The 22,335-nt window shown below is 35.7% G+C and overlaps 1 protein-coding gene across 2 annotated transcripts in view; it reads left to right on the top strand.

Annotated features, from left to right (window-relative positions):
- The window catches only part of NRG1 (neuregulin 1), a 1,102,231-nt gene that overhangs the window by 178,587 nt on the left and 901,309 nt on the right, over positions 1 to 22,335 (top strand). The window lies entirely within an intron of this gene.

Below are 22,335 nucleotides of genomic sequence, written 5' to 3'. Positions count from 1 at the left end.
AAGAATAAAAATGGACATCATATCTGAATTTGGTAAGACTAAACACATCATGTGAATTTCCCTTGGAAAATCTTAATAATTATTGAGATTATTTAAGTTGAAAATCTATTGCAAGCAATCTAAGTGAAATCTCCCAATGCATTTCATGGAAATATTTCCCCAAGAAATAATTTTCTAAGCACCTCTTTCTCTCCAAAAAACAAAACAAACAAATAAAAAAAACCCAAAAAACAAAAGCAAAATGATACTCACCATTCCTCTATTTTGTATAATACCCATGGGCAGACAAGAATAAGCTTATTTTCTAGTTGTACAGTTTGAATGATGCTGCTTTTTCCAACCTTCTCTCTGTCTGTCAAGGCAGAATTTCGGTCACTCCCAGGACCATGTTTTACCAGCATCTTCCTTCATGACCTGCACTAAGTTCATTCCGTCCTTCCTTCCTTGCTTGCTTCCTTCCTCCCCTTCATTTCTCCTTCTTTTCCCTCCTTCTCCTTCCATCACTGTCTCCCCCTGCCCACTGCCTCGTTTGTATTCTTCTCTGCCTCCTTTTTCTTTCTTTAAAGGAAATCTCTTCCTTGGACCTTATGTTTTCCCCAGGAGGTCAGTTTTATATTTCTCTCATTCTTCATAATACAGTCTTTGGAGATTTAAAAATACAACAAAAACAGAATCTTCTGTGATTTTTTCAGCAGCAAGATATGGTTTGTATTACTTTCTCTCATAGGATTCTTTATGGGGTAAATATTTCCAGATGCCTCAAATTTCTTTGTTATATTTACTATTAGAAACAACAGCATTTCTTTTTTTCTCTATAGTAATACAGTTATGCACTGGGATAGATCCCATTTATACTTCCCTTAGAACAGAAGTTTCATAATGCAGAGATGAGTTCGGTTGGTTAATTCAATAAACAGTTATTGAGCACTTACTATATCTAGGATACTGTTGGCTATTGTGAATGGGACGTGACATATCCATCAAGGAATTTCTGATTTCACATGGGATAAACTATGCAAATGAATATTCCACCCTAAGATGCTGGCTACACTATAGAAGCAAAGGTTTAAGAATTCAGTAGGCAAGTAAGAGACATAAACTAGTAAAGACAAAGATCTTGTATTTGTCAGTGTTTTACTTTAGCTCTGTATAGTTTTGAGACATATTAAATAATGTCTTCTTGGGGTGCCTGAGTGGCTCAGTGGATTAAGCCTCTGCCTTTGGCTCAGGTCATGATCCCAGGGTCCTGGGATCGAGTCCACATTAGGCTCTCTGCTCAGCAGGGAGCCTGCTTCCTCCTCTCTTTGCCTACCTCTCTGCCTACTTGTGACCTCTGTCTGTCAAATAAATAAATAAATAAATAAATAATGTCTTCTTATTTTACAGTTCTTGCTACTTTTTTTTTCCAGTCTACCATTTTATTCTTTAAATTTTGTATTTTGTATTAACATACAATGTATTATTAGCCCCAAGGGTACAGGTTTGTTAATCACCAGGTTTACACACTTCACAACACTCACCATAGCACATGCCTTCCCCAATGTCCATAACCCAACCACCTTCTTCCTACTCCCCTCCCCCTGTAACCCTCAGGGTTTTTTTTTGTGACATTAAGAGTATCTTATGGTTTGTCTCCCTCCAATCCCATCTTGTTTCCTTTTTTCCTTCCCTTCCCCCCCATGTTGCCTCTCAAATTCTTCATATCAGGGAGATCGTATGATAATTGTCTTCTCTGACTGACTTATTTCGCTCAGTATAATACCCTCTAGTTCCATCCATGTTATTGCAAAAGGCAAGATTTCATTTTTTTTGATGGCTGCATTATATCTATCTATCTATCTATCTATCTATCTATCTATCTCACATCATCTTTATCCATTTATCTTTTGATGGACATTTGGACATTTAGGTTCTTTCCATAGTTTGGCTGTTTTGGACATTGCTGCTGTAAACATTCAGGTGCACATGCCCCTTAGGGTAAATACCCAGTAGTGTGACCACTGGACCATAGGGTAGCTCTGTTTTCATTCTTGTTACTTTTTAATCATTATCATTACTTTATGGTTGCAGGTAACATGTGGTTGTTTCACCTATGTGAATGTTTATGGAGAGGTAACATGCTTATCCATAAGCATTCTTGAGTCTTTTTCAGAGATTTGTTGATGTAAATCTATGACACTGAGTTAAGTTTGGTAGTATATTTTATTCCAACTTTCCGATAGCCACTTTATAAGACCCTGCAAGTAAATCTATTGCTTTAGATCAGGGGAAGCAAGCCCTTTTAGGATGAGCTATCACATAGCAAGATATAAGCAAGATTCCTTGGATCCATTTTCTAAAGTGACAGACATGTATTCCCTGATCAGGACAGAATTTTAGCAAACAGGCCAGACTTCTATGTATGCATTTTTGTTTCATATGTGTTGAGGTGGGCATAGGGTTGAGGAGTCTTCCGTTTTTATGTGGAATGAAGCTGGTATAAAAGTGACTTAACTCTTTAATAAGATGATTTCAGTTGGAAGACACAAGCAAGGAAAGTTTATCTGGGACTTTAGAGAGGCTGCCTCCATGGAGCTATCCAAGGTACTGAACCACTAATTTCTGTGTTGCCTGCTAACCTAGCAAGACAAACTTTAGACATTTTAAAACCTAGCTTCGCTTTTTTTCTGATCAGAAATTATCTAACCTGTATATTTGATACTTCTTGCTCTATTTAGAAGGCTATCTCTTGTTTTGTATATTCAGTCAACAAATATTTAGGTATAACCTTCTGTGTGTCAGACACACTTATAGTAGTTAAAGTACTCAGATTTATTATAATGGCATGCTAATCATTAGTTTTGCTTTTTTGTGGAATTTGGGTTGCAGGGACAAATTTTATGACCAGGATAATTAAGGGATTCCAGGTTTTTGAGTGTTTGAAGAACTTGGTTTCTGGGTTTGGTTTACCTTTGTTTTCAGTACCTAGAAAAGCCTCTGTCATATAATAGGCAGTCAAATTTTATTCCACGATTAATAGATATATTTTAATTTTTTGAGTAGTTTTCTGTGCCATGTTACAAAGAAAATTTATTTTTTTCAACCTACAGGTAAAGTTATTTTAGATGAATAATTTTTAGTATAAGAAAAATTATACTCTAAGTAACTAGATGGAACATGCAGTTAAGGAATATAGAGTAAAATTTTTAGCACATTTTTTAATATACATTAGTTCTAAATTATAGACTGACCAGAAAACTTGGGATAAAGACACCAGAAAGTTTTAGCTCAGTCTTTTATATGTGTGTATTATCTCAACCATCTTGTCATTCTGTTTTAGTCAGGCTAATCTATTCTGTATTCAGGTAAACTAACCACCACTTGTTCAAAAAAAGGAGAAAAAGAGTTTTTCTTTTGATAACAGCAAAACATGACTAATGAAGGTAGAGTGTGTTTTTCACTGTCCTTTTGTAATTCCTGGTTCTAAAGATTTGGCAAGACAAATTGTCCTGACTTCCCTAGAAATGTTGGTTTCTTGTAATGAGTATGATTCTAAAGGAGAAACCTGACTTATCAGTGAGTAAGTCCCTATAAGGGATACAGAATCAACAGTGTTCCTAGTGTTCTCAAAACCAGTGATTATATAGGGTCAGTAAGGGTAAATCTGCCATTTTCAACCTAGTATTAATGAAAAGTTATTCTTGGTAAAGGTCTGAGACAGACTGCCTGAGCAGAATATAAAATGTCTGGCTGAAATTGAATCAGGCTCAGTGTTCTAATACAGTGATTTGCCACTATCCACATCTATTTTTGGTATGCTTCTTTATTAACATGTGGACTTAGAAACATGGGAAGGTCCAAATTCTGTCATGCCTTGAAACTGTCAGTGTTTGATGGAATTGCCAGATTTAACCATTTTTCTTGGTACCTCAGTGAGAAATCAAAACTTAGGAGAGAATAGTACTGAATTATAACCTCCTTTCTTAGAGATATTTACTGTTGGCTATGAACCAAGTTTAGTTATCCTGATGGTTTTTATTTCCCATTATTGATGGCAGTGATGCATACTTGTTTAGTCACCATAAGTTGTGAGAATTTGGGGATCTCAGTAGAGACACAGAGTACGTATTACCTGTGTAATAGGATCTCAGTAGAGACACAGTACATATTACCTATGTAGTAGTCATGTTTTCCTACTTGTTACCCCGACCCAAAATTAGGTTTTAAAATCTGTCGATTCTACCTAAGTTGCATGATTCAGTTATAGTGTAATTTGTTGCCTTCTTGCACAGTCCCCAGACATCATGATTAATTTCTTCTTTGCCTTTGACTTATTCTGATAAAAATATGTTAAACAGAGAAATTTGACCATTATTCAGAGACCAAAGCATTCTTTAATTACTCCTTTCAATTTTGGGGGGAAGGAATCAATGCTACTGTTTCATTATTGTTAGTATAGTTTTGCTTGCTCTATATGGAATATGTGTAATTTAAGTGTTATGTAACATGATCTGACATAGTCTTCTGATTCTGTTGTGTAATATTATTACTTTCATTATACATGTTAGAAAGCTGATGGTTAGGGGAGCTAAGTAACTTTCTAATGACCCTAGAGTTAGGAGTCAGACCAAGTGTATTAGAGTCATTAGAGTCATTGCTTGTAATCACTTTTTTATGCTTACTTTAATATGTCTTTACTTCCCAAATAAAGTGCCATATCAGAATATAGGAAGGACTATTAACTGAAGAAATAGGAAACATTTTGAGGTTTTTATAGAATTAGGTTATTAGGCAACATACCAATGAAAGTTTACACATCCCGGCGTCAAAGGGGAGACAGATCAGTTCATACTGATTTCAGACCCTATTGGGGGACTTCTTTGAAAAGGAGGGAGCTGGCAGCTGCCATTTTCTTTCCCTGTCCCCCAGCATAAATGTAAACCCACCTGCAGGAGACAGGGATGCACAGACATTTGTAACCTCATCCCAGGGGAAGATCTGTGAAAGCTGCATACACACCCTGCCCAACCACTTGGTGCACAGCTTTTGCTGTGTGTCATGCCCAGCCACCACTCCGTGCCCAGCCAAGCACCCACAGCCACCATCACAGGCCATGACCAGCCATGCCCAAACATCATTGCACATTGTGCTCAGCCTTGCACATTGGCCACATTGGTGTGCATCCCCCCAGGTGCTATAGCAGTTTGGGGGATCTGGCATAGGACTAGCGGCCCAGCACAAATGTTGCTAATACCACTGGTTGGCTTCCAAATTTTCCAGTATGGTCCCACTAACAGCACAGAATGTGAGCATAGTCTGTAATAGAGACTCAAGGAGAAGACTGCACTGAAAGGAAAAAGTGACTCAGACACAGTAGTGGGCATAAACAACAGACATAGTATACTCTCCTCAAGTGTCAGGTTCTGATGAAAAGTGGATACTGCACTCCAGGGCACTCCAGGACCTCCTCTTCATAAAGTCACTACTTTCAAGGGCAGATGACCTAGCTGACTTTGTTAGTACACAGAAACAGACACAGAGAGGCAGAAAAGATGAAGACAGAGAAATTTATCCTAAGTGAAAGAACAGGGAAAGGCCATGGCCAGAGATCTAAGTGACACAGAAATAAGTGACATGCCTGACAGAGAATGTAAAGCAATGATTGTAAGGATACTCACTGGACTTGAAAAAAGAGTGGAAGACATGAATGAGGCCCTTAACATAGAGTTAAGGAACAACATAGCAGAGATAGAGGAAATCAATAAATGAAATGAGAAACAGACTTGATGGAATGAATAGCAGGGTGGAACAAGTAAAAGAATGAATAAGTGACCGAGAATACAGAGTAATGAAAAGTACTGAAGCTAAACAAAAGGAAAAAATAAATCATACAAAACAAGAATACACTTAGGGAACTCCATAAAACATAATAACATTTATAGTATAAGAGTCCTGGAAAAAGAGAAAAAAGGGGGCAGAAAATTTGAAGAAATAATAGAAAACTGCCTTAATCTGGGGGAAAGAAACAGATATCCAGATCCAGGAGGCACAGAGAATTCCCATCAAAAGCAACAAAAGCAGATCCACACCAAGCATATTGTAATTAAATTTGCAAAATATAGTGATAAAGAAAAAAAGCAGAAAGCCAGATGAAGTCTGTAACTTACAAGGGAAAGTCCATAAGGCTAGCAGGATATTTTTCAACAGAGACTTGAAAATCCAGAGGCAATGGCATGATATATTCAAAGTGCTGAATGCGAAAAATCTGCAGCTAAGAATACTTCAGCCAGCAAGGCTAATATTCAGAATAGGAGAGAGAGAGTTTCCCAGACAAACAAAAACTAAAGGAGTTTGTGACCAGTAAAGCAGCCCTGCAAGATATATTAAAGGAAACTCAAAGAATTCACCATAAAAAGGATGTAAAATATAACATATACCTAAAATGTGGGGAGGAAAGAAGAATTGGTTCAAACTTAACCATCAACTTAATATAGACTGCTATTTGTAGAAGAGGTTATATACAAACCTGATTATAACTGTATATCAAAGCCATTAATATCCAAAGAATAAAGAGAAGGAAATCCAAATATATCACTGAAAAAAATCAGCAAACCATGAAAGAGATACAAGAAAGGATCAGAGAAAATCTTCAGAAACAACCGGAAAACAAGTAATAAATGGTAATATGTACATGTCTATCACTAATTATTTGAATATAAATGGGACTGAATGCTCAAATCAAAAGACATAGCGTGGCAGAATGCATAAAAAAAAAATTAGATCCTTCTATATGCTATCTGGAAGAGACTCATTTTAGACCTAAAGACACCTGCAGATTGAAACTAAGGGGATGGAGAAACATCTGTCAGCAAATGGATGTCAAAAAAAAAAAAAAAAAAAGCTGGAGTAGCAATACTTCTATCATACAAAGTAGGCTTTAAAAAACAAAGTAACAAGAGATGAAGATATTCCCATTATGGCATGATAAAGAGGACAATTTAACAAGAAGATCTAACAATTGTAAATATTTATGCACCCAACATAGGAGCACCCAAATATATAAAACAATAACAAAGGAACTGATAATAATAGAATAATAGTAAGGGACTTTAACAGTCCACTTACAGCAATGGACAGATCATCTAAACAGAAAACCAACAAGGAAACAAAGGCTTTGAATGACACTGGAACAAATGGCTTTAACAGGTGTATTCAGGACATTCCGTCCTAAAACAACAGAGTACACATCCTTTTCAAGTGCACACAGAACATTCTCCAGAATAGAAAACATACTAGCTCACAAAATCAGCCTCAAAAAATTCAAGAATATCAAAGCTATACCAGATATCTTTTCCAACCACAGTGCTATAAAAGTAGAAGTCAACGCCAAGAAAATATCTGAAAAGATCACAAATACATGGAGGTTATGTAACATACTAGTAAACAATGAATGGAATGGACCAACCAGGAAATCCAAAAAGAAACAAAAAAACTACATGGAAACAAATAAAAATGAAATCATAGTAGTCCAAAACCTTTGGGGGTACAGCAAGGATGGTTCTAAGGGGCAAGCTTATAGCAATACATAACTCCTCAAAAAGCAAGAAAAACCTCAAACTACCTAACCTTACACCTAAAGGGGGTAGAAAAAGAACAACAAAACCTAAAACCAGCAGAAGGCAGGAAATAGTAAATATTAGAGCAGAAATAAGTGACATAGATACTGAAAAACAATAGAACAGATCGATGAAACCAGGTTTTTTTTTTTTTTTTTTTTTTTTTAAGAAAAATCTATAAAATTGATAAAACTCTAGCCAAACTTATCCGGAAAAAATGAGAAAGAAAGAAAATCACAAATGGAAGAGGAGTAATAATCAACATTACAGAAATACAAATAATCCTGAGAGAATACTATGAAAAATTATATGCCAATAAATTGGACAACCTAGAAGAAATGGAAGAATTTCTAGAAACCTCTAACTTACCAAAACTGAAACAGGAAGGGGCACCTGGGTGGCTCAGTGGATTAAGCCTCATCCTTTGACTCAGGTAATGATCCCCAGGGTCCAGGGATTGAGCCCTACATTGGGATCCCTGTTCCAAAGGGAGCCTGCTTCTCTTTCTCCATTTGCCCCTCCCTCTGCTTGTACTCTGCCTGTCAAATAAATCAAATGTTCAAAAAAAAAAAATACGGGAACAGGAAGAAATGGAAAACTTGAACAGATTGGTAATCAACAAAGAAATTGAGGTAGTAATCAGAGAACTCCCAACAAACAAAAGTCCAGGACCAGATGACTTTACAGGTGAATTCTTCCCAACATTTAAAGGAGTTAATACCTATTCTTAAACTATTCCAAAAAAATAGAATACAAAGGAAAACTTTCATTCTATGAGTCCAGCATTATCTGATACCAAAACCGGATAAAGTCATCACTAAAAAAAAGAACTACAGACCAATATCCTTGATGAACATAGATGCAAAAAATTTCAACAAAGTACTAGCAAACTGAATTCAACAATACATTAAATAAATAATTCAACACAAGCAAATGAAATTTATCTTTGGGTTGCAAGTGTGGTTCAATATTTGCAAATCAATCAAAGTGATATATCCCTTCAATAAAAGAAAGGATAAAAACCATATTACCTGGTTTGGGGATCAGGGTAATGCTGGCTTCATAGAAAGAGTCTGGAAATGTTGAAAAACAAAAATAAAACTGGGGGCATCACGTTACCTGATTTCAAGCTTTATTACAAAGCTGTGGTCACCAAGACAGCATGGTACTGGCATAAAAACAGACACATAGACCAGTGGAACAGAGTAGAGAGCCCAGATATGGACCCTCAACTCTATGGTCAATTAATCTTCGACAAAACAGGAAAAAATATAGACAGTCTCTTCAATAAATGGTGCTGGGAAAACTGGACAGCTATATGTAGAAGAATGAAACTCGACCATTCTCTTACACCGTACACAAAGATAAACCCAAAATGGATAAAAGACCTCAACGTGAGACAGGAATCCATCAGAATCCTAGAGGAGAACATAAGCAGTAATCTCTTTGATATCAGCCACAGCAACTTCTTTCAAGATATGTCTCCAAAGGCAAAGGAAACAAAAGCGAAAATAAACTTTTGGGACTTCATCAAAATCAAAAGCTTCTGCACAGCAAAGGAAACAGTCAACAAAACAAAGAGGCAACACACGGAATGGGAGAAGATATTTACAAATGAGAGTACCGACAAAAGGTTGATATCCAGGATCTATATTGAACTCCTCAAACTCAACACACACAAAACAGGCAATCATATAAAAAAAAATGGGCAGAAGATATGAACAGAGACTTCTCCAGTGACGACATACAAATGGCTATAAGACACATGAAAAAATGTTCATCATCACTAGCCCTCAGGGAGATTCAAATTAAAACCACATTGAGATATCACCTTACACCAGTTAGAATGGCCAAAATTAGCAAGACAGGAAACAACATGTGTTGGAGGGGATGTGGAGAAAGGGGAACCCTCTTACACTGTTGGTGGGAATGCAGGTTGGTGCAGCCTCTTTGGAGAACAGTGTGGAGATTCCTCAAGAAGTTAAAAATAGAACTTCCCTGTGACCCTGCCATTGCACTCCTGGGTGTTTACCCCAAAGATACAGATGTCGTGAAAAGAAGGGCCATCTGTACCCCAATGTTTATAGCAGCAATGGCCACGGTTGCCAAACTATGGAAAGAACCAAGATGCCCTCCAACGAACAAATGGATAAGGAAAATGTGGTCCATATACACTATGGTGTATTATGCCTCCATCAGAAAGGACGAATACCCAACTTTTGTAGCAACATGGACGGGACTGGAAGAGATTATGCTGAGTGAAATAAGTAAAGCAGAGAGAGTCAATTATCATATGGTTTCACTTATTTGTGGAGCATAATAAATAGCATAGAGGACATGGGGAGTTAGAGAGGAGAAGGGAGTTGTGGGAAATTGGAAGGGGAGGCGAACCATGAGAGACTATGGACTCTGAAAAACAATCTGAGGGGTTTGAAGTGGCGGGGCAGTGGGAGGTTGGGGTAGGTGGTGGGTAATTTAGAGGCCACGGATTGCATGGAGCACTGGGTGTGGTGAAAAAATAATGAATACTGTTATGCTGAAAAGAAATAAATTTAATTAAAAAAAAGCCATATTACCATTTCAATAAAAGTATAAAAAACATTTGACAAAATAAAACATTCGTCCATGTTAAAAACCTCAACAAAGTAGATTTAGAGAGAACATACCTCAACATAATAAACGCCATATATGAAAAACCTACAGCTAGCTAACATCATCCTCTATGGGGGAAAACAGAACTTTTTCTGTAAGGTCAGGAAAAAGACAGGGCTGTCCACTATCACCACTTCTAGTCAATGTAGTACTAGAAGTCCTAGCCATAGCAATCAGACCAAAACAAAAACAAAAACAAAAAGTATCCAAATCTGTAAGGAAGAAGTAAAACTTTCATTATTTTGTGATGATACATGACATAATACTCTATATAGAAAACCCTAATGTCTCCACCAAAAAAATCCTAGAACTGATAAACAAATTCAGTAAAGTTGCAGGTTACAAAATAGTGTTGCTTTTCTATATCCCAGTAATGAAACAGCAGAAAGAGAAGAAAACAATCCCATTTCCAATTGCACCCAAAATTATAAGATGCCTGGGAATAAACCTAACCAAAAAGGTGAAATACCTGCTCTCTGAAAATGGTAAAACACTGTTGAAAAAAATTCAAAACAACACAGAGAAATGGAAAGATATTCTGTGCTTATGCATTAGAAGAACAAATACTGTTAAAATGTTTATACTACCCTAAATGGTCTATGCATTTAATGCAATCCATATCAAATACCAATAGCACTTTTCACAAAACTAGAACAAGCAATCCTAAAATTCGTATGGAACCAAAAGAGACCCAGAATAGCAAAAGCAGTCTTGAAAAAGAAAAGCAAAGCTAGAGACATCACAGTTTTTTATTTCAAGGTATGTTACAGAGCTGTAGTAATCAAAACAGTATGATATTGGCACAAAATTAGACATATAATTCAATGGAACAGAATAGAAAACCCAGAAGTAAACCCAAAACTATGTGTTCAGTTAATCTCCAACAAAGCAGTAAAGAATATTCAATGTGAAAAGGATAGTCTCTTCAGGAAATGGTGCTGGGAAAAATGGACAACATGCAAAAGAACAAAACTGGACCATTTTCTTACACCGTACACAAAAAGAAATTAAAAATGGATTAAAGACCTAAATGTGAGACAGGAATCCACCAAAGTCCTAAAGGAGAACACAGGCAGTAACTTCGTTGATATAGGTCAGAGCAGCTTTTTTCCTAGATATGTCTCCTGAGGCAAGAGGAGGAAGGAAAAGTAAAAATAAAGTATTGGGACTACATCCAAACACAAACCTTCTGTACAGCAAAGAAAACAATCAATAAAACTAAAAGGTAACCTATGGAATGAGACAAGATTCTTCCATATGGTGTATCTGATAAAGGGATAGTATCCAAAATCAATGAGGATCTTATCAAACTTAACGCCCCCCAAAACAATCCAGTTAAGAAGTGGGCAAGAAGACATGAATAGACATTTTTTCCCCGAAGAAGACTGGCTAACAGACATATGAAAAGATGCTCTACCTCACTCATTATCAGGGAAAATGCAAATCAAAACCACAACAAGATATCACCTCATACCTGTCAGAATAGTGGAAATTAACAACTCAGAAAGCAATAGATATTTGCAAGGATGTGGAGAAAGGGGAACCATTTTATACTGTTGGTGGGTATGCAAACTGGTATAGTCACTCTGGAAAAAATTATGGAGGCTCCTCAAAAAGACCCTGAGCACCTGGGTGGCTCAGTGGGTTAAGCCTCTGCCTTTGGCTCAGGTCATGATCTCAGGGTCCTGGGATCGAGCCCTGCATTGGGCTCTCTGCTCAGCAGGGAGCCTGCTTATGATCTTTCACTTTCTAAAAAAAAAAAAAAAGTTGAAAATAGAACTAACCTACGACTCAGCAATTGCACTACTCCATAGTTACCCAAAGGATACAAAAATACTGATTCAGAGAGGCACATGCACCCTGAAGTTTATAGCAGCATTATCAATAATAGCCAAATTATGGAAAGAGCCCAAATGTCCCTCCACTGATGAATGGATAAAGAAGATGTGGCATACACACACACACGCACACACACACGCACACACACACACACATAATGGAATATTACTGAGCCATCAAAGAGAATGAAATCTTGCAATCTGAGATGAGGTGGCTGGAGCAAGAGCATATTACACTAAGCAAAAGAAGTTAGAGAAAGATAAATACCATATAACTTCACTTATATGTTGAGTTTAAGGAACAGATGAACTTAGAGGAAAGGAAAGGAGAGGAAAGCAAACCTAAGAGACTATTATGGAGAAGAAACTGAGGGTTGCTAGAGGGGAGGTGGATAGGGGAATGGGTTAAAAAGGGATGGGTATTAAGTAGAGCACTTGTGATGAGCATTGGGTCTTACATGTCAGTGATGAATCATTAAATTCTACTCCTGAAACCAATATGACACTAAATGTTAAGTAACTAGAATTTAAATAAAAACTTTAAAAAATGGGCAGAATACATAGACATTTTTCTGGAGAAGACATACAGATTACCAATAGACACATGAAAAGATGGTCATCACCATTTACCATCACGGAAATGCAAAGCAAAACAACAGTGGGATATCACCCCATACCTGTCAGAATGGCTAAAATTATATTAGCATAAGAAACAACAATTGGCATGGATGTGGAAATAAAGGAATGCTCATAAACTGTTGGTAAGAATGCACAGTGGTGTAGCTGCTGTGGAAAACAGTATTGAGGTTATCAAAAAAATAGAACTGCCATATGATATAGTAACTCCACTATAGGCACCTCCCCAAAGAATGGAAGAATACTAATTAAAAGGGATACCTTTACCCCTGTGTTTATTTACAGTACCATTATTTACAGTAGCCTAGATATGGAACAAGCCAAAGCATCCATGGATTGATGAATGGATAGTAAGTTGTGGTATATATATATAATGAAATATTACTCAGCCATAAAAAGGAATGGAATCTGGCCATTTACAACAACACAATTGGAGCCAAGAGAGTATTTGCTAAGCAAAGTAAGTCAGTCAGAGGAAAAAAAAATACCATACGATCTCACTCATATGTGGAATTTAAGAAACAAAACAAGCAAGAGGAAAAATAAGAACAAGACTGATCAAGAAATCTTAATTATAGAGAAGAAACTGGTGGTTACCAGAGGGAGAGGGGTCAATGGATTGGTTAAATAGGTGATGGGGATTAAGAAGTGCACTTGTCCTGATGAGCACATGGTGATGAATGGCAGTATTCAATTACTATATTACATACATGAAACTAATATAATACTGTATGTTAAGTAACTAGAATTGAAATCAGTACTTAAAATATACGATCATTACATATTCTTTGAATAAGTTAACACATTAAAAAACAAAAAGCTCCACAATATCTATTATCCCAACCTGTGAACAAGGTGGTTTCATTTAGTCTTTCACACACACACACAAACACATAGACTGTATATAAAATATAAATTTTATATAATTATATAAAAATTTTATATAATTATATGTATATATAATATAATTTATAGTTTATAATCTGTTATAATTACACATTATCATAATATATAATATATAATTATTTTATAATATATAATATGAATTACATAAAATAATCTTTTATATAATTTTGTGTTCCAATTTTCTATTTGACATAATGATAACATTATTTTATTTTGCATTCCTGTGATTCCAGTGAGATATAAAATACTTTGTTAGAACATATCTATATTTGAGGTGTGTGTATATGTATGTCTATATAACTTTTTTCTGTTTTAGACAGATGCATTGTTTTCTTTTAATACCATCACAACTTATTCATCTTATTGGGGAGCTTCTGTGCATATATTAAAATTCCATTTATTAAGACTAATCAAGGAAGCAGTCAGTGTGGTATGCTAATATTTATAAAGTTTTTTTTTCTATAATATAGAACTGGAACAACATTTTAAAGAACAGTTTGAAATAATACTGAACCTATGCTAATAAAGATGTAATTAATTTGGAAACCTCTTCATCTATTTACCCACAATGTCTTAAAATCTTTAAAATAATTCCTCTGGTAATTTAATCGTATCTCCTAGCTTTCTTACTTAGTTTGCTAAGAACATTTTTCTTTATTTTCTTAAGATCATCTTAAGGCGAACTCTTTAGTCCTATTATCATTTCAAAAAAGCAGTGGGATTCTCTGCCTAGGACAATAACATCTGATGTAAGAGCCAAAAAGCAAACAATTTTTATTTTACTCTGACCAGGTGATATTAGCTTGTCATTACATTTAATTAATTAATGTAATGTAATGTCATTACATTACATTTTAAATCTCCAATATATTTGGAATCACGTTCTGCTGCAGCGTTTTTAATTCTTAAACAAGGTAAGCAAGTGTTTCAGTGACCAAACATTTTTATAACTTGTATCTTCATAAAATTGAAAGGATTTCTGTTAGGATGATCTTCACCAAATGAGGTAAATATTCAAATGGAAATTACCCTCTTGGAATGCATATCTTTTCTCATAATTAAAAGTGCTTTATTTGTATTGATAAACAGGTATTTCTAAGAATGTTGATAACTACAAGTGACATCATAGGCTTTGGCAACTGGATTTTTTGTTAAGTTAATCCAATTTTTTTTTTGACTTTGAAAATAATTGTATGTATATAATATACAGGCATACCTTAGAGATATTTCAGGTTTGGTTCCAGACCACCCCAATAAGGTGAATATCACAATAAATAGCAAGTCAAATGAATTTTTTGGTTTCCCAGTACATATAAAAGTATGTTTACACTATACTGTAATCTATTAAATGTACAATAACACTATGTCTAAAAATAAAACAATATATATAACTTTAATTTTAAAATACCATATTACTGGGTCAACTGGGTGGTATAGTCAGTTAAACAATCTACTCTTGGTTTCAGCTCAGGTCTAGATCTCAGGATCATGAATTGAGCTCTGCGCTTAGCACAGCCAGCTAAGTTAATCCAATTTTTAAAGAGTGTTTTTTTCACCATGAAATTTCTTATTCTGGGAAGTTTGGAAAAATGAGAAAAACTGTAATAAAAAATATAGAATTTAAATGAAGTGCCATTATCTAGATAAAGTCAGGGTTAACATTTTGATCTAAATTTTTTTTTAAAAGATTTTATTTATTTATTTGACAGAGAGAAATCACAAGTAGATGGAGAGGCAGGCAGAGAGAGAGAGAGAGGGAAGCAGGCTCCCTGCTGAGCAGAGAGCCCGATGCGGGACTCGATCCCAGGACCCTGAGATCATGACCTGAGCCGAAGGCAGCGGCTTAAACCAGTGAGCCACCCAGGTGCCCAATCTAAATTTTTTTTTTATCTAAATTCTTTTAGTCTCTCTCTAAATCTGTATTCAATTGTTGATTAACAAAAGTGGAATCATATGATACATATTGTTTTATAACCTGCTGTTTGGCCATCATGTGGTAAAATTATTTTAAAAAACTTTAGTCAGTTTTATAGATAAAATGTACCTTGTTTCAATTTGTTTGAGTTTTAAGTTGCTATTACTAGCGAGGTTCACATTTTTTCTTGTGTATGAACCATTTACCTTCTGTTGTAAATTGTTCATATCTTTTAACACATAATAAAAATTATTTAGTCATTTTTATTTTTTCTTCTACTTCTTTATTGTTAACATATAGTTCCCTACTTTAAAATGCAGAGGTTTTGTTTTTGTTTTTGTTTCTTTTTTCTTTGTGACAGGTATCAGGGAATACTGCATGATTTTATGGCTAGAACACTGAAACAGTAGTTCAGATTTCAGGATCATTTACTCAGCTCTAGAATGAGTAGTCGATTCCACTTCATAAAGGGTCCAAACCTGGTTTTGGTATGCTTATATATAGAGAGAGAAAACTTTATCACCGCCCTAACATGCAATTCTAAGAATTGCTCAAATATTTTATAAAACACTTTGAGAGGATACCTGGGTGTCTCAGTGGGTTCAATGTCTGCCTTTGGCTTGTGTCCTGATCCCCAGATTCTGGGATCAAGCCTGGCATTGGGCTCCCTGCTAAGTGGGAAGTCTGCTTCTCTCTCTGCCCCTACCTCTGCTCACACTTGTTTGCATGTGCTCTCTCTCTCAAATAAATAGATAAAATTTTAAGAAAAAATAAAACCCTTTAAGATCAGTGAAGGAGTTAATCAGTTGCTCCAGCAATTATTTGCATGTTTAGTTGTGCTGCCATTATTGCAGTAAAAGATTCAACCCCCTTTACACTGAGGCTCAACTTCCACACTATATTTGATCTGCTGGAGGGAATCTGCAGATACCACTTTTCACTGGGAAGACCTGTTTGGTGAGCTGTCTTGACTAAAGGGACCCTTTCCAAGATCCATTCTCTGCAAAACTCACTCCCAGGAAAGACCCGTTATTGAAATTGATCACTTGTATTAATCAGTTATTTTTACCACCTTTTGAAATCTTAAATTTATTCTCCAAATTGATAGCATATTAGAGTCCTTCTCCATTACTGTTTTCCAGATGTGTATAATGCTCTTGCTTTTAGTCACATACTATCCTCAGTATCTTTTTCAGAAAATATTTTAAGTTAAGCATGTCTTTACAGATAAAAATGTGAGCAAGTTACCTCCATTTTCCATTTATCTTCATCTGGCTTTACTTTATGCTGCTTTTCTTTACAAATAGAAATAAGAATATATTTCTACTCAGTGAGTGTTTCTCACAGGAGAAAATATGCCATTAAAAAATACCTCTACTCGAGGGGTGCCTGGGTGGCTCTGCCTTTGGCTCAGGTCATGATCCTAGGGTCCTGGGATCGAACCCTGCATCGGGCCCTCTGCTTGGTGGGGATCCTGCTTCCCCCTCTCTCTCTGCCTGCCTCTCTGCCTATTTGTGATCTCTGTCAAATAAATAAATAAATAAATAAATCTTTAAAAAAACAAAACAAAAAAAAACCTCTACTCAATCTTCCAGTCCCTTGTACACATAGGCATGTTCTGGGAGTTACATTTGTTCATAGGGTTAAAAAATTGAGAGTCATGGATGAAATGTTTTTATAAAGGGATTCCCCCCAAAAAGGGACAGGAAGAAGTTGGCTTTTACTAAGAATTATTTATATGCTGTTCTTCCCAGTGCTGCTTAGTTCTTTCTCCTGTAAGTAGTTATCCTTAGTATGTCTCAAAACAGTATAACTGTGAAACCACATCCTCCTGGGTACAGCTCTACAACTGCTTATATTTTTAATGCTGTGTTGATCCATTTTGGATGCTAAGAGAAATCAGCAACCTGTAAACCCGGAGCAAGAAGAGCACATGTGTTTTGGAAAATAGCATCTGAGTGACTCAATGAAACAGGCTATTTCTGAGATCACTCCAAATGCAGGGCACAATATGGATCTGTTGATGCTTTGAGTGAATGTTGGACTTTGTAGAATGGCAAAGGTGTTTCGCTTTTTCATATTTGGGCTTTTTAATAAAAGGAAATAAACTATAAATGGCCTTTTTGATGTTTAGTGTCAACTGCGGGAATTCACCCATGATGGTTTTTGTTGCTCTTTGGGGGTACCGTAGTACAGAATAGTTCCCCTGGCTTATTCTTCTGATATTACTCACATATCACCTATATGCTAATTTGAGAGTGTTTACACATGTTATGAATGGTGATTCAGAATGATTGATAGTAGGCTACTTCTCCTTTTATTAAGTATAGTCTGACCTGCTAGCAAGAGAATTATTATGAAAATAAAGCAAGGACCAGATTGGTGAACTTAGTTTTCTCTTGAGGTTGATATATTTAAAAGGTCTTTCTTTAATGTGCTTGCAGTTTTAACCTTTCTGCAGATTCATGAGAAGTCAGGGCTCTCCAAGGCTTTAGAATTTGTCTTAGTCAATTCTTTCATTTTATGCGTGAGGAAATTGAGGACCAGAGAGTAGAATAATTGCCCAAAGCCTCTCAGATAGCATCCTGGTAGTAGAACCCAAGTTTTCTCTTTACCCTCAGTTTTGCTAGGAGTTTATCCTAATTCAGGTAAGCTTAGTGATCACATTGGATAACTTCTGGAATTCCCAAGTCTAGTACTGGGTCCTACTGACTCCACTTCCAACATGAATCTTATTATCTATTCATGCATCTGCACCCACACTGCTACTCTCTAATATCTTATGCCTTGAACACTGAAATAATCTAACTGATCTGCTTCCAGAACATTCTGCTACTTATTCCATAAGGAATAGAAGAGGCAAAAATGATCTCTTCAAAACTATCAATTGGATCATGGCTTTCCTCTTTTTAAAATCCTAGATCACTTCCCTTGCACCTAGAAATCATCTGAGAAATTTTTTTCCATGGCCTGAAGGATCTTCATGATCTATCTTCTGCCTTTCTCTAGAACCTCATCTCTTACCACTGACCCTTATGTACTCTGCTGCAGCCACTTTCGCTTCCTTTTTCCCTGAAAATGATGGCACATTCCTATCTCAGAGCCTTGGTGTTTGCTGTTTTTTCTGCCTGAAGCTTCCTGGTGTTCTCATCTTCCAACCTTTATGGCCCTTCTATAGAAGTTCCCATCTTGCTCTCCTAACCTGAATCCTTCCATTATGGTATTTTATTTTTTAAATGGTACTAACCATTATTTAATTATATCTTTATTAATTGTCTTTCCCCCTAGGTTGTAATTTCCGTGCGAGCAGAGGCCTTGATGTCCAGTTTGTATCTCTATCAGCCAATAGGGGATCAGCAAATTAAACAACCAATGAGCATTTATTGAATGAATGAACTTAAAACCCTGAGGTTTAGTAATATTGGACTACTTAGAGAGTTTTGGACATACACACAAAACATGCTTGCAAGCATTTCCGCCTGCCTAATGCAACCTTTGCTTTCTGTTTTCTGAGTTATCTGATGTCTTTTGTAGTTACTCTTGTTTACACCTGTTCATATTCAAAAGGGACAGGCGTATTTCCCACCCATCACAAAACTCCTTCTCAGATTGGGTTGAATTCTCCACTTTTGCCCACTGTTGGGACAAGAACACCTTTCCTTATGGGAAATAGGGAGCCATAGGAACAGATGTCCTATATTAAATATTAGAACCTGTTATATATCCTGATGTCAAAGAGAGTTTGTTTTAAGAAATTTGGCTCTTGTGATTTTGGGACAGCTCAGTCAGAAATCTGTAGGGCAAGCCTGTATTCTGGACACCAGAGTTGGTACTCCTGTCTTGAGGCAGAATTTTTTCTCTAGGAAACCTGAGGTTTCGCCCAGAAGGCCTTCCGACTGATTATATGAGGCCTGTCGCACTATCATGGGTAATCTCCTTTACTTAGCTACCTCTACAAAATGCTGTCACAAAAACACCTTGATTAGTGTTTGATTAAATAAGTGGGTACTATAGCCTAGGTAAATTGATAGAGAAAATTTAAATAAATTGTCAGAAAGGATTGAATGTTATACTTTTGATTCTGAGTTTCATTCTCTTCTCAGTAAGAGGCTTTGGAACAAATGTTACCAATTTACTTTCATTGTTAGGTACTGGTGACATTTCAGGTGTTGAGTACATCTAGATTTATTAGTCTTTATCATAAAAATAAGGTTTGACCAAAGAGTTCCTAAACTTGATTGAATATTTTGTTATTTGTGGTTTAAATTACTTATATTATCACAGGCTATTATATAATATTTAATCACATAAGAATAGGAAAAATTACAAAAACTGTATTCAAGATATTGTAGAACTTTTTTAATATTAAACTTTACTATTCATAAGATTTCTATAGATAATTACTGCAGATAAAATAGCATAGTTAGCTGTATTTGTTTAAAATAAGCCTATTACATCTTTTTTATAAGCAGAAATCTTCCCTATTTGGTTTTCTTTAGGAAGAAGTGAATGCCATCTCTACTCTCTGTATATAATAGACAATTATGGCTACAATAGCACTTCCGCACAACATTGCTAAAGATTCACATGGGAGATACTTAAATAAAATATACTTACTCACTGTGCATGCTAATGCTGTCAATCATTGCCCAGATTGCCTTCTCAGAAGACATATATAACCAGGGTTAATTTTTAAAAAATACATTGGTATAAATTATAACATTAGAAAGTTAGCTGGAGCAAATCATATTATGACTACTATTAATTTGAAGTAATTTATATTCAGTAAATTGCCAAATCCTAGTTGTAATAGTCAAAAAAGAGAGGTGCATGATAATTGTCTAGGGTTAGGCCATATATGTTATCAACTGGAAAATTGTGAATTAAGTGTCTTAAATGTACTTGTTGCTCAATTATAAATATAATTTCTACAGCAAGTAGTAATGATTTACATGAATGTTAAATAATTAGATTATAAATGAAAACTTCTACTAAGCTAAATAAATTATTGGCATAGTGTCCATTTACAAGCTAATATTCTTACCTCTGGCATCATCCACACATTAATTATGCCACAAATATATTGATGTTCCATAGTTTGTTCACTTTCCCATCAATCTGAGGTTCATTCCATAATAATATAAAGTTAAAAAAATTGTAGAACAATTACATCTGCTTCAAAGAATATAGATTACCCATTTTCTAGTAAAATGCTGTAATTTATTTAGATATCTGCACTTACTGCATTGATTTTAAAAAATTACCCAAACTAAATATACTCTCATTTTTGCTAATTCCTGGGGAAAAGAAATCCCTTTAAGATTAATCAAAACATACATTGGCCATTAATCATATTACAGAACATAATAACAAACACCTTTGATTGTCAGGGACATTAATAAGGGACTTTATTTAACTCAGTACAATAAATTAAGTGGTAAAATGGAGGCTGTAACTATGTGATCTTGCTTTCCGATAAGACCAACCCATCAATGTGCATGTAAAGATGTCTGTAATCAGTATGATAGCCTTCTGAACTGAACTGTTCAGTTGGTTCTTGTTGTTTTGTAAACAGTTTAGTAACTGTTAGAGATTTGAGTACAAGTGTTGGCAATGGTTCTGTAAAACTGTGTCTACAGAATATATAGAATACAACCGCAGGTCACATCTCCCAAGAAAACTACCACAATTAAAGGGGAGATACTTTGTCACACTTGTTATCACAATTGAATGGCCTTAAATGCTGGCCTCATCCTGAGTCGACACATGAAACAGGTGACTAGGGGGTGGGGAAGGATTCTTAGCTTTCCCTAATTTTCTTCCAACATGGCAAAAACACTTGGATTCATCTGTGCCCTTCTTATGTCCTCTAGGCTACATTGTGCTATTTGAGCATTTTGAGGTTTAACCATTGAAAGTGACCCTTACATGAATAATAGGAAACTCTTTGTTTCGGTGATGGTGGTGATTTTGGTTATTTATTTATTTATCTATTTATTTATTTATTTATTAAAAGATTGTATTTATTTATTTGACAGACAGAGATCACAAGCAGGCAGAAAGGCAGGCAGAGAGAGGAGGAAGCAGGCCCCCTGCTGAGCAGAGAGCCTGATGCAGGGGCTTGATCCCAGGACCCTGAGATCATGATCTGAGCCAAAGGCAGAGGCTTTAACCCACTGAGTCACCCAGGCACCCTGTTTTGGTTTTTAAATCACATTTTGTTGTAATTCCTCTTTAGCTTTTATTGAATGGCAAGTAATGAGGGCAGAGTTTATGGTTATCCTATCAATTTTTGTTTTATATTCCCAAGCTATCACAGTGCCTGATTCATAATAAGTGCTCAGTATTCATAGGAGGAAAAGAAGGAATCAGAGAGAACAAGGGAGAAAGGGAAAAGAATAAGCACTAAACGTTCATACTCTTAATTCAAAAACAATGATCATTATAAATGATAGAGAACAAGATCCTCTTTTTTTTTTTTTTTTTTAAGATCCTCTTTTCAGGGAGCTTGCAGACCATTTACTTCATTTTTCTAAGTAAGGGGAGAAAGAAGTCACAGTATGGGAGAGGTCTAATGGTTGTCTGAGATCATTTAAACTCTCATTTTGTAAGCAAAGCAACAGAGGCTAAGATTGGCTTTCATATTACTGGATTGGGTCAGAGGTAATATCTGGACTTATGTTTCCTGGTTCTCATCCTTGCATTCAGATGTTCTTTCATATAATTATAACACTGATGGATGATATTTATTCTAGAATGTTTTTAAGCTATAGCTAAGAAAAAAACATTAATA

This window comes from Mustela erminea, chromosome 21, assembly GCF_009829155.1.
Source record: "Mustela erminea isolate mMusErm1 chromosome 21, mMusErm1.Pri, whole genome shotgun sequence".
Taxonomy (NCBI): Eukaryota; Metazoa; Chordata; class Mammalia; order Carnivora; family Mustelidae; genus Mustela; species Mustela erminea.
Note: the sequence above shows the minus strand (reverse complement) of the source record. Positions and strands in the feature narration are given on the sequence as shown.